Source organism: Ambystoma mexicanum, unplaced genomic scaffold (assembly GCF_040938575.1).
Source record: "Ambystoma mexicanum isolate Mex_15411 unplaced genomic scaffold, UKY_AmexF1_1 Mex_scaf133, whole genome shotgun sequence".
Taxonomy (NCBI): Eukaryota; Metazoa; Chordata; class Amphibia; order Caudata; family Ambystomatidae; genus Ambystoma; species Ambystoma mexicanum.
Genome location: NW_027182362.1, coordinates 111294 through 124357, shown reverse-complemented (window position 1 = coordinate 124357; position 13064 = coordinate 111294). Strand labels below are relative to the sequence as shown.

General features: G+C 47.4%; 8 non-coding genes across 8 annotated transcripts; all 8 read right to left on the bottom strand.

Annotated features, from left to right (window-relative positions):
* Positions 1-2302: 2302 nt before the first annotated feature.
* On the bottom strand, positions 2303-2375 carry TRNAV-UAC (transfer RNA valine (anticodon UAC)). The gene has a single exon. It is a non-coding gene; the product is annotated as a tRNA-Val (tRNA).
* A 414-nt stretch (positions 2376-2789) lies between these two features.
* TRNAP-CGG (transfer RNA proline (anticodon CGG)) lies at positions 2790-2861 on the bottom strand. Its single transcript has one exon. It is a non-coding gene; the product is annotated as a tRNA-Pro (tRNA).
* A 2767-nt stretch (positions 2862-5628) lies between these two features.
* Positions 5629-5701, bottom strand: TRNAV-UAC (transfer RNA valine (anticodon UAC)). The gene has a single exon. It is a non-coding gene; the product is annotated as a tRNA-Val (tRNA).
* A 414-nt stretch (positions 5702-6115) lies between these two features.
* On the bottom strand, positions 6116-6187 carry TRNAP-CGG (transfer RNA proline (anticodon CGG)). The gene has a single exon. It is a non-coding gene; the product is annotated as a tRNA-Pro (tRNA).
* Positions 6188-8912: 2725 nt separating this feature from the next.
* TRNAV-UAC (transfer RNA valine (anticodon UAC)) lies at positions 8913-8985 on the bottom strand. Its single transcript has one exon. It is a non-coding gene; the product is annotated as a tRNA-Val (tRNA).
* Positions 8986-9399: 414 nt separating this feature from the next.
* Positions 9400-9471, bottom strand: TRNAP-CGG (transfer RNA proline (anticodon CGG)). Its single transcript has one exon. It is a non-coding gene; the product is annotated as a tRNA-Pro (tRNA).
* A 2705-nt stretch (positions 9472-12176) lies between these two features.
* On the bottom strand, positions 12177-12249 carry TRNAV-UAC (transfer RNA valine (anticodon UAC)). The gene has a single exon. It is a non-coding gene; the product is annotated as a tRNA-Val (tRNA).
* A 414-nt stretch (positions 12250-12663) lies between these two features.
* TRNAP-CGG (transfer RNA proline (anticodon CGG)) lies at positions 12664-12735 on the bottom strand. Its single transcript has one exon. It is a non-coding gene; the product is annotated as a tRNA-Pro (tRNA).
* Positions 12736-13064: the final 329 nt, after the last annotated feature.

Below are 13064 nucleotides of genomic sequence, written 5' to 3'. Positions count from 1 at the left end.
TTATGTAATAAGAGGGGACGATACACAGAAGAGAGAGAGTGGCCCAACACACTAGACTAGCAGTCTTCTGATCAATCTGCAGCTGGCAAGGTGGGGGAGAGACTTTATTTTGCACCTGCTGGGATATGCATTGGCAGAAGCTCTGAGGGCTGGGCCTTTCCTTTTGCCTGTAAAAACAAAAAGCAGCCCTCCTCCCTCCAGCCCTGAGAGCATGGGCGTGACACTGGCAAAAGCAGCATCTCCCCTTTGGTAAAGATGACCATTGCACAGCTGCTCACTCAGAGCTCGATCGTGCTCGATCAGGCGAGATATATTTAGGTCACCAGCAAAGTCTGTTCTCTTTTCTTGCGTAGGGTGAGCATTCACAGAGCCCAGCTTCGTTGACAAGAGTGCAAAAGGTGTATACTAAAAGCTTTCTGCTTTACTTGAGCGCCATGGCCGTTATTATATTTTGGCTGCTCCAAGCAATCTCTGTCCAGCCTATGCAAATTTCCAGCTCAAATTTTCCCAGCACTCAAAAAGTCCCTCCTCCCGCCAGCTATGCTTTCAGGAAGTTCAGCAGAAGCAGTCCAACTTCTGTTCCCAGTTCAGAGGAAAAGCTTTCTCGGGCCAGAGAAAGCCAGGGAATCACTGTACCGGCAAGTGCATTTCTTACAACTGGTAATCCCTCAGAACACAGAAATGAAGAAGCTGTATATGAAAATGTGATATTTCTTTGGTACACTAACCTATGTAACTAATATGCACCATTTCAGAGGACGGAGCGGACCCAACTGTGATCCCAGAGACCCAAATACCCAGCAGTAGGGAAAAGAAATCCTCTCTGTGCTCTGCAACATTACATACACAAAATGAAGGCGCGTGCATTTTATTATTGGCCCCATATACACAATACATGTGAGGATGCTTGCCTTCCCAGTGTATTTCTCAAGCTCTTGAGAGCATATGCTATTTCCATGGGAACGCAAATAAGTTCATACTTTACATTTGTGTGTGACAAAAGGGGAAAAAAACGATTTTGTGTAAAATGCCAGCAGAGAGTGTTTCTGCCCGGTCTCGAACGTGCTAACCACTACACTACAGAAACAACTGCTTGCATCCCTTTGTAGGGACTGGGAGAACAGGTGCAAAGGGCTTTGCAAGTGGACCTGCTTAAAGACTAATCAAATGCCTTGCGCCTGAAGCTCACACAATCCAGCCTAAAACATACGTCCTATCAAGCATGCGCACATATACAAGTATGCCTGTTGAGGGTCTATGCAGCGTACAGAGGGAAGGACATATTTCCACTTTGAGATCGGACGGCCAAAACTCACAAGCAAATCAAGGAATGTTACTGAGAGCTAACAGAGAACACAAAGTGCTTGTCGCAAGGACATGGCAGGCAAAGAGGTTCAGGAAGTGAATTGTTCATCGACTACTGCTTACCGAGAAAGCCAGAGAGTCTGTCCAATGAAAATAACATTGGAAAAAAAAAAAAGGAGCTCAAGTTACCCACCTTGATCGGGCTCCTCCGGACCTCTCGCACCCAAAGCGAGAATCATACCCCTAGACCAACGAGCCACGGTCCTGTGATCATCTGACGGAATTGTACTCAGCGTTTCCACCCCCCTTAGGCTTCGAGGCCAAGAATGCCTATTCCTGAAGTTTGTTCCTGCCGCTGAAAGCCTTGTCGGTGTATGAGCCAAATGAATGCCCCAGTCGGCACGCTCTGACTGTCTTCATAGCTCTTCTTCTCGTCCTGAAGGTGTTGGCACATTGACATCAGGATCAATGAAGCTGGTGGCACACCCTCCCTTCCATTCGCCCGTGAAGGGTACGTATAAAAGAGCTGTTGATGCACAGAAGAAGAAATCTAGCACAACACCAACGCGGTCTGCTGATCAATTGAAAGTGGACAAAGTGAGCGAGTGAGAGCCTTCATTTTGCACCGGATCTGCATTGGCAGAAGCTCTGAGGGCTAGGAATTTTCTTTTGCCCTTGAAAAAAAGAAAAATCCAATATCACATCTGCCTGGGTGCATGAACATTGCTCAGGGAAAAGCAGCGCCACCCTTCTGTAAGAAATAGCATTGCACAACTGCTCCCTCAGCTTTCCATCCAACTATACATAAGCACGCACATATGCAGGCATGCAATTTTAATTCATCACATATTCGGAGCAAATGTGAGTGCGCTCGTCTACTCAGAATTTATTTCAAAGCGTGTCAGAGGAACTGCTTCTTCCGTTGCAACTGCAAATAAGTTCATGGCTTGAGCTTCGAGATGGTGGAACATGAAAAGTGTAAAATGCCACCCTCTGCTGTTTCTGCCCGGTCTCGAACCAGGGACCTTTCGCGTGTAAGGCGAACGTGATAACCACTACACTACAGAAACTGCTGCATGCTATGCCCTCTGGCGGTTGAGAGAATAGGGTCAAGTAACAGTGCAATTGTCTCTGTTTGAACACTTATCAAATGCCTCACGCCCAAAGCTTTACAAATGCAGCTCATCACACACACGGCGTTACAAGCATGAACACTCAGACAAGTGTGCCAGCTGAGAGGCCGTGCAGTCTGAAGATGTAAGGGCCTCTTTAGGCATTGGTATGGGACAGCCATGAATTAACAAACAAATCCAGAAAGGTGACTGAGAGCTACTTGGGACTCCTTAATGCATGGCGCAATGAGGCGGTCCGCAAAGAGGCTTAGGAAGCCCAATGTTCATCGACCATTGTCCATCCATCAGTCCAGAGTCTATAGAATTGAAAAACACATGTGTAAAAAAGTATCGGGCCAGGCACCAATCAATGGGCTCGTCCGGGATTTGAACCCGGGACCTCTCGCACCCGAAGCGAGAATCATACCCCTAGACCAACGAGCCTACACTTGCAGAGTAGTCTAGACAATATGTAGGGATTTGACTTGGCAGTTGTACCTCTTGAGGATTGTAGCACAAGAGTATCTCTTCCTAACGTTTGCTCCTAAAGCCCGTCCTCGTCCCTAAATGATGCAAAGGCTGAGCGTCTTCACAGGTCTACTCCTCATCCCGAAGGTTGGTGGACCATTGACATCAGGGTGAAAGGTGCTTGCGATACACTGTTCCTTCCTTCCTTCCTTCCTTCCTTCCTTCCTTCCTTCCTTCCTTCCTTCCTTCCTTCCTTCCTTCCTTCCTTCCTTCCTTCCTTCCTTCCTTCCTTCCTTCCTTCCTTCCTTCCTTCCTTCCTTCCTTCCTTCCTTCCTTCCTTCCTTCCTTCCTTCCTTCCTTCCTTCCTTCCTTCCTTCCTTCCTTCCTTCCTTCCTTCCTTCCTTCCTTCCTTCCTTCCTTCCTTCCTTCCTCTTATGCTGTTTATGTAATAAGAGGGGACGATACACAGAAGAGAGAGAGTGGCCCAACACACTAGACTAGCAGTCTTCTGATCAATCTGCAGCTGGCAAGGTGGGGGAGAGACTTTATTTTGCACCTGCTGGGATATGCATTGGCAGAAGCTCTGAGGGCTGGGCCTTTCCTTTTGCCTGTAAAAACAAAAAGCAGCCCTCCTCCCTCCAGCCCTGAGAGCATGGGCGTGACACTGGCAAAAGCAGCATCTCCCCTTTGGTAAAGATGACCATTGCACAGCTGCTCACTCAGAGCTCGATCGTGCTCGATCAGGCGAGATATATTTAGGTCACCAGCAAAGTCTGTTCTCTTTTCTTGCGTAGGGTGAGCATTCACAGAGCCCAGCTTCGTTGACAAGAGTGCAAAAGGTGTATACTAAAAGCTTTCTGCTTTACTTGAGCGCCATGGCCGTTATTATATTTTGGCTGCTCCAAGCAATCTCTGTCCAGCCTATGCAAATTTCCAGCTCAAATTTTCCCAGCACTCAAAAAGTCCCTCCTCCCGCCAGCTATGCTTTCAGGAAGTTCAGCAGAAGCAGTCCAACTTCTGTTCCCAGTTCAGAGGAAAAGCTTTCTCGGGCCAGAGAAAGCCAGGGAATCACTGTACCGGCAAGTGCATTTCTTACAACTGGTAATCCCTCAGAACACAGAAATGAAGAAGCTGTATATGAAAATGTGATATTTCTTTGGTACACTAACCTATGTAACTAATATGCACCATTTCAGAGGACGGAGCGGACCCAACTGTGATCCCAGAGACCCAAATACCCAGCAGTAGGGAAAAGAAATCCTCTCTGTGCTCTGCAACATTACATACACAAAATGAAGGCGCGTGCATTTTATTATTGGCCCCATATACACAATACATGTGAGGATGCTTGCCTTCCCAGTGTATTTCTCAAGCTCTTGAGAGCATATGCTATTTCCATGGGAACGCAAATAAGTTCATACTTTACATTTGTGTGTGACAAAAGGGGAAAAAAACGATTTTGTGTAAAATGCCAGCAGAGAGTGTTTCTGCCCGGTCTCGAACGTGCTAACCACTACACTACAGAAACAACTGCTTGCATCCCTTTGTAGGGACTGGGAGAACAGGTGCAAAGGGCTTTGCAAGTGGACCTGCTTAAAGACTAATCAAATGCCTTGCGCCTGAAGCTCACACAATCCAGCCTAAAACATACGTCCTATCAAGCATGCGCACATATACAAGTATGCCTGTTGAGGGTCTATGCAGCGTACAGAGGGAAGGACATATTTCCACTTTGAGATTGGACGGCCAAAACTCACAAGCAAATCAAGGAATGTTACTGAGAGCTAACAGAGAACACAAAGTGCTTGTCGCAAGGACATGGCAGGCAAAGAGGTTCAGGAAGTGAATTGTTCATCGACTACTGCTTACCGAGAAAGCCAGAGAGTCTGTCCAATGAAAATAACATTGGAAAAAAAAAAAAGGAGCTCAAGTTACCCACCTTGATCGGGCTCCTCCGGACCTCTCGCACCCAAAGCGAGAATCATACCCCTAGACCAACGAGCCACGGTCCTGTGATCATCTGACGGAATTGTACTCAGCGTTTCCACCCCCCTTAGGCTTCGAGGCCAAGAATGCCTATTCCTGAAGTTTGTTCCTGCCGCTGAAAGCCTTGTCGGTGTATGAGCCAAATGAATGCCCCAGTCGGCACGCTCTGACTGTCTTCATAGCTCTTCTTCTCGTCCTGAAGGTGTTGGCACATTGACATCAGGATCAATGAAGCTGGTGGCACACCCTCCCTTCCATTCGCCCGTGAAGGGTACGTATAAAAGAGCTGTTGATGCACAGAAGAAGAAATCTAGCACAACACCAACGCGGTCTGCTGATCAATTGAAAGTGGACAAAGTGAGCGAGTGAGAGCCTTCATTTTGCACCGGATCTGCATTGGCAGAAGCTCTGAGGGCTAGGAATTTTCTTTTGCCCTTGAAAAAAAGAAAAATCCAATATCACATCTGCCTGGGTGCATGAACATTGCTCAGGGAAAAGCAGCGCCACCCTTCTGTAAGAAATAGCATTGCACAACTGCTCCCTCAGCTTTCCATCCAACTATACATAAGCACGCACATATGCAGGCATGCAATTTTAATTCATCACATATTCGGAGCAAATGTGAGTGCGCTCGTCTACTCAGAATTTATTTCAAAGCGTGTCAGAGGAACTGCTTCTTCCGTTGCAACTGCAAATAAGTTCATGGCTTGAGCTTCGAGATGGTGGAACATGAAAAGTGTAAAATGCCACCCTCTGCTGTTTCTGCCCGATCTCGAACCAGGGACCTTTCGCGTGTAAGGCGAACGTGATAACCACTACACTACAGAAACTGCTGCATGCTATGCCCTCTGGCGGTTGAGAGAATAGGGTCAAGTAACAGTGCAATTGTCTCTGTTTGAACACTTATCAAATGCCTCACGCCCAAAGCTTTACAAATGCAGCTCATCACACACACGGCGTTACAAGCATGAACACTCAGACAAGTGTGCCAGCTGAGAGGCCGTGCAGTCTGAAGATGTAAGGGCCTCTTTAGGCATTGGTATGGGACAGCCATGAATTAACAAACAAATCCAGAAAGGTGACTGAGAGCTACTTGGGACTCCTTAATGCATGGCGCAATGAGGCGGTCCGCAAAGAGGCTTAGGAAGCCCAATGTTCATCGACCATTGTCCATCCATCAGTCCAGAGTCTATAGAATTGAAAAACACATGTGTAAAAAAGTATCGGGCCAGGCACCAATCAATGGGCTCGTCCGGGATTTGAACCCGGGACCTCTCGCACCCGAAGCGAGAATCATACCCCTAGACCAACGAGCCTACACTTGCAGAGTAGTCTAGACAATATGTAGGGATTTGACTTGGCAGTTGTACCTCTTGAGGATTGTAGCACAAGAGTATCTCTTCCTAACGTTTGCTCCTAAAGCCCGTCCTCGTCCCTAAATGATGCAAAGGCTGAGCGTCTTCACAGGTCTACTCCTCATCCCGAAGGTTGGTGGACCATTGACATCAGGGTGAAAGGTGCTTGCGATACACTGTTCCTTCCTTCCTTCCTTCCTTCCTTCCTTCCTTCCTTCCTTCCTTCCTTCCTTCCTTCCTTCCTTCCTTCCTTCCTTCCTTCCTTCCTTCCTTCCTTCCTTCCTTCCTTCCTTCCTTCCTTCCTTCCTTCCTTCCTTCCTTCCTTCCTTCCTTCCTTCCTTCCTTCCTTCCTTCCTTCCTTCCTTCCTTCCTCTTATGCTGTTTATGTAATAAGAGGGGACGATACACAGAAGAGAGAGAGTGGCCCAACACACTAGGCTAGCAGTCTTCTGATCAATCTGCAGCTGGCAAGGTGGGGGAGAGACTTTATTTTGCACCTGCTGGGATATGCATTGGCAGAAGCTCTGAGGGCTGGGCCTTTCCTTTTGCCTGTAAAAACAAAAAGCAGCCCTCCTCCCTCCAGCCCTGAGAGCATGGGCGTGACACTGGCAAAAGCAGCATCTCCCCTTTGGTAAAGATGACCATTGCACAGCTGCTCACTCAGAGCTCGATCGTGCTCGATCAGGCGAGATATATATTTAGGTCACCAGCAAAGTCTGTTCTCTTTTCTTGCGTAGGGTGAGCATTCACAGAGCCCAGCTTCGTTGACAAGAGTGCAAAAGGTGTATACTAAAAGCTTTCTGCTTTACTTGAGCGCCATGGCCGTTATTATATTTTGGCTGCTCCAAGCAATCTCTGTCCAGCCTATGCAAATTTCCAGCTCAAATTTTCCCAGCACTCAAAAAGTCCCTCCTCCCGCCAGCTATGCTTTCAGGAAGTTCAGCAGAAGCAGTCCAACTTCTGTTCCCAGTTCAGAGGAAAAGCTTTCTCGGGCCAGAGAAAGCCAGGGAATCACTGTACCGGCAAGTGCATTTCTTACAACTGGTAATCCCTCAGAACACAGAAATGAAGAAGCTGTATATGAAAATGTGATATTTCTTTGGTACACTAACCTATGTAACTAATATGCACCATTTCAGAGGACGGAGCGGACCCAACTGTGATCCCAGAGACCCAAATACCCAGCAGTAGGGAAAAGAAATCCTCTCTGTGCTCTGCAACATTACATACACAAAATGAAGGCGCGTGCATTTTATTATTGGCCCCATATACACAATACATGTGAGGATGCTTGCCTTCCCAGTGTATTTCTCAAGCTCTTGAGAGCATATGCTATTTCCATGGGAACGCAAATAAGTTCATACTTTACATTTGTGTGTGACAAAAGGGGAAAAAAACGATTTTGTGTAAAATGCCAGCAGAGAGTGTTTCTGCCCGGTCTCGAACGTGCTAACCACTACACTACAGAAACAACTGCTTGCATCCCTTTGTAGGGACTGGGAGAACAGGTGCAAAGGGCTTTGCAAGTGGACCTGCTTAAAGACTAATCAAATGCCTTGCGCCTGAAGCTCACACAATCCAGCCTAAAACATACGTCCTATCAAGCATGCGCACATATACAAGTATGCCTGTTGAGGGTCTATGCAGCGTACAGAGGGAAGGACATATTTCCACTTTGAGATCGGACGGCCAAAACTCACAAGCAAATCAAGGAATGTTACTGAGAGCTAACAGAGAACACAAAGTGCTTGTCGCAAGGACATGGCAGGCAAAGAGGTTCAGGAAGTGAATTGTTCATCGACTACTGCTTACCGAGAAAGCCAGAGAGTCTGTCCAATGAAAATAACATTGGAAAAAAAAAAAAGGAGCTCAAGTTACCCACCTTGATCGGGCTCCTCCGGACCTCTCGCACCCAAAGCGAGAATCATACCCCTAGACCAACGAGCCACGGTCCTGTGATCATCTGACGGAATTGTACTCAGCGTTTCCACCCCCCTTAGGCTTCGAGGCCAAGAATGCCTATTCCTGAAGTTTGTTCCTGCCGCTGAAAGCCTTGTCGGTGTATGAGCCAAATGAATGCCCCAGTCGGCACGCTCTGACTGTCTTCATAGCTCTTCTTCTCGTCCTGAAGGTGTTGGCACATTGACATCAGGATCAATGAAGCTGGTGGCACACCCTCCCTTCCATTCGCCCGTGAAGGGTACGTATAAAAGAGCTGTTGATGCACAGAAGAAGAAATCTAGCACAACACCAACGCGGTCTGCTGATCAATTGAAAGTGGACAAAGTGAGCGAGTGAGAGCCTTCATTTTGCACCGGATCTGCATTGGCAGAAGCTCTGAGGGCTAGGAATTTTCTTTTGCCCTTGAAAAAAAGAAAAATCCAATATCACATCTGCCTGGGTGCATGAACATTGCTCAGGGAAAAGCAGCGCCACCCTTCTGTAAGAAATAGCATTGCACAACTGCTCCCTCAGCTTTCCATCCAACTATACATAAGCACGCACATATGCAGGCATGCAATTTTAATTCATCACATATTCGGAGCAAATGTGAGTGCGCTCGTCTACTCAGAATTTATTTCAAAGCGTGTCAGAGGAACTGCTTCTTCCGTTGCAACTGCAAATAAGTTCATGGCTTGAGCTTCGAGATGGTGGAACATGAAAAGTGTAAAATGCCACCCTCTGCTGTTTCTGCCCGGTCTCGAACCAGGGACCTTTCGCGTGTAAGGCGAACGTGATAACCACTACACTACAGAAACTGCTGCATGCTATGCCCTCTGGCGGTTGAGAGAATAGGGTCAAGTAACAGTGCAATTGTCTCTGTTTGAACACTTATCAAATGCCTCACGCCCAAAGCTTTACAAATGCAGCTCATCACACACACGGCGTTACAAGCATGAACACTCAGACAAGTGTGCCAGCTGAGAGGCCGTGCAGTCTGAAGATGTAAGGGCCTCTTTAGGCATTGGTATGGGACAGCCATGAATTAACAAACAAATCCAGAAAGGTGACTGAGAGCTACTTGGGACTCCTTAATGCATGGCGCAATGAGGCGGTCCGCAAAGAGGCTTAGGAAGCCCAATGTTCATCGACCATTGTCCATCCATCAGTCCAGAGTCTATAGAATTGAAAAACACATGTGTAAAAAAGTATCGGGCCAGGCACCAATCAATGGGCTCGTCCGGGATTTGAACCCGGGACCTCTCGCACCCGAAGCGAGAATCATACCCCTAGACCAACGAGCCTACACTTGCAGAGTAGTCTAGACAATATGTAGGGATTTGACTTGGCAGTTGTACCTCTTGAGGATTGTAGCACAAGAGTATCTCTTCCTAACGTTTGCTCCTAAAGCCCGTCCTCGTCCCTAAATGATGCAAAGGCTGAGCGTCTTCACAGGTCTACTCCTCATCCCGAAGGTTGGTGGACCATTGACATCAGGGTGAAAGGTGCTTGCGATACACTGTTCCTTCCTTCCTTCCTTCCTTCCTTCCTTCCTTCCTTCCTTCCTTCCTTCCTTCCTTCCTTCCTTCCTTCCTTCCTTCCTTCCTTCCTTCCTTCCTTCCTTCCTTCCTTCCTTCCTTCCTTCCTTCCTTCCTTCCTTCCTTCCTTCCTTCCTTCCTTCCTTCCTTCCTTCCTCTTATGCTGTTTATGTAATAAGAGGGGACGATACACAGAAGAGAGAGAGTGGCCCAACACACTAGGCTAGCAGTCTTCTGATCAATCTGCAGCTGGCAAGGTGGGGGAGAGACTTTATTTTGCACCTGCTGGGATATGCATTGGCAGAAGCTCTGAGGGCTGGGCCTTTCCTTTTGCCTGTAAAAACAAAAAGCAGCCCTCCTCCCTCCAGCCCTGAGAGCATGGGCGTGACACTGGCAAAAGCAGCATCTCCCCTTTGGTAAAGATGACCATTGCACAGCTGCTCACTCAGAGCTCGATCGTGCTCGATCAGGCGAGATATATATTTAGGTCACCAGCAAAGTCTGTTCTCTTTTCTTGCGTAGGGTGAGCATTCACAGAGCCCAGCTTCGTTGACAAGAGTGCAAAAGGTGTATACTAAAAGCTTTCTGCTTTACTTGAGCGCCATGGCCGTTATTATATTTTGGCTGCTCCAAGCAATCTCTGTCCAGCCTATGCAAATTTCCAGCTCAAATTTTCCCAGCACTCAAAAAGTCCCTCCTCCCGCCAGCTATGCTTTCAGGAAGTTCAGCAGAAGCAGTCCAACTTCTGTTCCCAGTTCAGAGGAAAAGCTTTCTCGGGCCAGAGAAAGCCAGGGAATCACTGTACCGGCAAGTGCATTTCTTACAACTGGTAATCCCTCAGAACACAGAAATGAAGAAGCTGTATATGAAAATGTGATATTTCTTTGGTACACTAACCTATGTAACTAATATGCACCATTTCAGAGGACGGAGCGGACCCAACTGTGATCCCAGAGACCCAAATACCCAGCAGTAGGGAAAAGAAATCCTCTCTGTGCTCTGCAACATTACATACACAAAATGAAGGCGCGTGCATTTTATTATTGGCCCCATATACACAATACATGTGAGGATGCTTGCCTTCCCAGTGTATTTCTCAAGCTCTTGAGAGCATATGCTATTTCCATGGGAACGCAAATAAGTTCATACTTTACATTTGTGTGTGACAAAAGGGGAAAAAAACGATTTTGTGTAAAATGCCAGCAGAGAGTGTTTCTGCCCGGTCTCGAACGTGCTAACCACTACACTACAGAAACAACTGCTTGCATCCCTTTGTAGGGACTGGGAGAACAGGTGCAAAGGGCTTTGCAAGTGGACCTGCTTAAAGACTAATCAAATGCCTTGCGCCTGAAGCTCACACAATCCAGCCTAAAACATACGTCCTATCAAGCATGCGCACATATACAAGTATGCCTGTTGAGGGTCTATGCAGCGTACAGAGGGAAGGACATATTTCCACTTTGAGATCGGACGGCCAAAACTCACAAGCAAATCAAGGAATGTTACTGAGAGCTAACAGAGAACACAAAGTGCTTGTCGCAAGGACATGGCAGGCAAAGAGGTTCAGGAAGTGAATTGTTCATCGACTACTGCTTACCGAGAAAGCCAGAGAGTCTGTCCAATGAAAATAACATTGGAAAAAAAAAAAAGGAGCTCAAGTTACCCACCTTGATCGGGCTCCTCCGGACCTCTCGCACCCAAAGCGAGAATCATACCCCTAGACCAACGAGCCACGGTCCTGTGATCATCTGACGGAATTGTACTCAGCGTTTCCACCCCCCTTAGGCTTCGAGGCCAAGAATGCCTATTCCTGAAGTTTGTTCCTGCCGCTGAAAGCCTTGTCGGTGTATGAGCCAAATGAATGCCCCAGTCGGCACGCTCTGACTGTCTTCATAGCTCTTCTTCTCGTCCTGAAGGTGTTGGCACATTGACATCAGGATCAATGAAGCTGGTGGCACACCCTCCCTTCCATTCGCCCGTGAAGGGTACGTATAAAAGAGCTGTTGATGCACAGAAGAAGAAATCTAGCACAACACCAACGCGGTCTGCTGATCAATTGAAAGTGGACAAAGTGAGCGAGTGAGAGCCTTCATTTTGCACCGGATCTGCATTGGCAGAAGCTCTGAGGGCTAGGAATTTTCTTTTGCCCTTGAAAAAAAGAAAAATCCAATATCACATCTGCCTGGGTGCATGAACATTGCTCAGGGAAAAGCAGCGCCACCCTTCTGTAAGAAATAGCATTGCACAACTGCTCCCTCAGCTTTCCATCCAACTATACATAAGCACGCACATATGCAGGCATGCAATTTTAATTCATCACATATTCGGAGCAAATGTGAGTGCGCTCGTCTACTCAGAATTTATTTCAAAGCGTGTCAGAGGAACTGCTTCTTCCGTTGCAACTGCAAATAAGTTCATGGCTTGAGCTTCGAGATGGTGGAACATGAAAAGTGTAAAATGCCACCCTCTGCTGTTTCTGCCCGGTCTCGAACCAGGGACCTTTCGCGTGTAAGGCGAACGTGATAACCACTACACTACAGAAACTGCTGCATGCTATGCCCTCTGGCGGTTGAGAGAATAGGGTCAAGTAACAGTGCAATTGTCTCTGTTTGAACACTTATCAAATGCCTCACGCCCAAAGCTTTACAAATGCAGCTCATCACACACACGGCGTTACAAGCATGAACACTCAGACAAGTGTGCCAGCTGAGAGGCCGTGCAGTCTGAAGATGTAAGGGCCTCTTTAGGCATTGGTATGGGACAGCCATGAATTAACAAACAAATCCAGAAAGGTGACTGAGAGCTACTTGGGACTCCTTAATGCATGGCGCAATGAGGCGGTCCGCAAAGAGGCTTAGGAAGCCCAATGTTCATCGACCATTGTCCATCCATCAGTCCAGAGTCTATAGAATTGAAAAACACATGTGTAAAAAAGTATCGGGCCAGGCACCAATCAATGGGCTCGTCCGGGATTTGAACCCGGGACCTCTCGCACCCGAAGCGAGAATCATACCCCTAGACCAACGAGCCTACACTTGCAGAGTAGTCTAGACAATATGTAGGGATTTGACTTGGCAGTTGTACCTCTTGAGGATTGTAGCACAAGAGTATCTCTTCCTAACGTTTGCTCCTAAAGCCCGTCCTCGTCCCTAAATGATGCAAAGGCTGAGCGTCTTCACAGGTCTACTCCTCATCCCGAAGGTTGGTGGACCATTGACATCAGGGTGAAAGGTGCTTGCGATACACTGTTCCTTCCTTCCTTCCTTCCTTCCTTCCTTCCTTCCTTCCTTCCTTCCTTCCTTCCTTCCTTCCTTCCTTCCTTCCTTCCTTCCTTCCTTCCTTCCTTCCTTCCTTCCTTC